General features: G+C 24.9%; 1 long non-coding RNA gene across 1 annotated transcript; it reads left to right on the top strand.

Moving 5' to 3' along the window:
• Window positions 1-1,597: 1,597 nt before the first annotated feature.
• LOC133033990 (uncharacterized) lies at window positions 1,598-2,439 on the top strand. Its single transcript, XR_009685979.1, has 2 exons — window positions 1,598-1,928; window positions 2,095-2,439. It is a non-coding gene; the product is annotated as an uncharacterized LOC133033990 (long non-coding RNA).
• The last annotated feature ends 223 nt before the right edge of the window (window positions 2,440-2,662 follow it).

Here is a 2,662-nt window from a genome sequence, read left to right on the forward strand (position 1 = left end):
GCCCTGTCGAAACCCGTTTTGCCACCCCTATGCCAAAGTTTAGGTAAAGCCTCAAGAGAATCAAATCAAGATAAATATTGATCATGCATTACTCCTTATGACTCATCAGTTTGGAATCGATTTAGTAGCTCATTTGAGCGATCTTGTTAAAGCTTGTAACATTTGTTGTTGTGGCGATGTGGAACCTCAGTTGGTTGAAGTTATAGCCATACGGGAGGCTCTCAATTGGATCAAGGACAAAGAATGGTTGGCATTGGTACTTGAGACAGATTATTTAGTGGGTGTTAAGACCATTCGCTGTCAATTAATGATGAACTCTCTTTTTAGTTTAGTTGTTAATGATAGACATTTGATTAATTATTAGAGTAGAGTCGATTTTTTGTTTGTTTATGGTTCTACTAACAAAGTGATTCATAATTTTGCTAAAGCTTCCTATTCTTTTCCAAATCAAATCTTCAATGAAAATATTGTTTTTAGTGAGTTTATGTCTATATTGTTAAATGATTTGTCTTCTTAATGAAATTCTATTTCCATTCAAAAAAAAAAATATATTTCCTTCTATATAAAAGTATATTTGTATTAAGAATATTTAACTCAAATTTAACTTTTATCTTTCTCAACTGATAAAATAACTCTAACTCATATAATGTTTGAAAGATTTGTTTTTTTTTTAATTAGATAGTTAAATATTGAGGATAGATACTAACTTTTTCTTATAATGTTTGAAGGATTTGTTTTTTTTAATTAGATAGTAAAATATTGAGGATAGATACTAACTTTTTCTAATATTACTTATTCGTGGATAACGTATGAAAAAAAAAAAAAAAACTACTTTGTACGATATGTGTATATGTACAAATTTAGTTAAAAATGAGTAAGCTTATAAGAAAAAAAAACTACCTAAAATAAATGCATTTAACAAGAAAATTATACATTGTTCACAAAAAAAAAAAAAAAAAAAAAGAAAAAGAATGATACTTATACAATAATTATATTTGTTGTTTGCGTGCCTTACTAAGCTGCTTGTTTAATTTGTCGTTTGATTTTAATGTGTGTATTTTAATGTGTGTAGGCCAAACTTTTGATTAATAAATTAAAGATAGCTGAAATTAAACTCTATATCTTTTTTATATTGTCTTATTTTATTTTTATCATTTTTTTTTAAAGTCTATCATTTTTACTTCTTTTTTTTAAATATTGTATTAATTTTACTCCTGTCACTTCAAGATACTCTCCATGTGACTCTCTTATGTCAGGAAATTTTAGGTACAATACATATAAAAAGAGGTATGTTTCAATTAAATATAAAATTAGAAGTAAATTTGATCAATTGATTAATAAAAGTAGTATTTTTCAACTTAGCCCTTAAAGAAATATTGAAGCATACCATTAATTTTTAGTACCACCTAAATATTTTATTGTTATTAATACAATTAAGTATTAAATCTCACTCAATTTAATTTAATAACTATTATAAAACATCGATAACCATACAAAACGACAAGATGTTACCCAAGATAGCACTGTAAAAATCTTACTTTTAGTCACAACAAAACTTGTAACTAAAAGTGAAAAAATTATGACTAATTATAAATCATGATTTCTATGTTGTGACTAAAAGGTCCGTGACTAAAAGTATTAGTCACAAAAATTACAATTTGTTGTGACTAAATGTATTTTTAGTCACAATACTTGTTATGACTAAAATTAAATTAGTGACAACTTGTAACTAAATACTATGTTTTAGTTACAAGTAACATTTTGTTGTGACTAAAAGTCACATTTAGTCACAAAAAAATTATGTTGTGACTAAAAAATTGTCACTAAAAGTAACAATTTTTTATAGTTAGGTCCTTTAAAAGTTTCATACCATTTTCATTGTCATTTGGATCGGAGATGAGGATCATTTTTGTTATTTTCTCTGCATAGTAATTATCAAAATTTATTTGTAGTAGCAAATTTGGTATCTTATAGCCTATGATTTTGTTTAGTTTTTCTTGTAACTAATATTTTTAGTGTGTTAACTCTTGTAATACTAATACATTTTTTGTAACTCTTATTAATATTTGATTGTTGGTTTTGTGTTGGGTGTAGCTATACTTGCTGGAAGATTTCTTGTTAGGAGCACATTATCTTGATCTTAGCTACTGTATTGAAATCTTTATGTTGAAATGTTTGCTGCTATTGCTGCCATATCAAACAGAACAAGTTGCAGAAGAGGACTTACATCATCGGGCAAGTTACAAAGTATTGAAGAAATACTAAAAAGCTAAAAGGCTTATATGGATAAATGTTATTGCTAAAAAGATGGTGATGTTGAGGGATCATCTAGTTATTTCTTTAGAGATATGAAAAAGAGATTATATCCATTTATTTAGAATTATTTTTTGTATGTACATTAATTATGTTAATAAAATAATTATAAATTTGCCTGCTTTACCATTTTTATTATTCTTTATAATAATAATAATAATAATAATAATAATAATAATAATAATAAATCATAATTATTTTTTAAATAATCTGGTTTATAGTTACATTTGAAAAAATGCTACTAAATTTGTTTATTTTTAAAGAATTAATAATTTTTTTAATTTAATTTATAAACAACACTGACATTTTTAAAGTGTCACTAATATAAAGATATTGTGACATTTCAATA

The sequence above is a fragment of the Cannabis sativa genome, chromosome 2, assembly GCF_029168945.1.
Source record: "Cannabis sativa cultivar Pink pepper isolate KNU-18-1 chromosome 2, ASM2916894v1, whole genome shotgun sequence".
NCBI lineage: Eukaryota > Viridiplantae > Streptophyta > Magnoliopsida > Rosales > Cannabaceae > Cannabis > Cannabis sativa.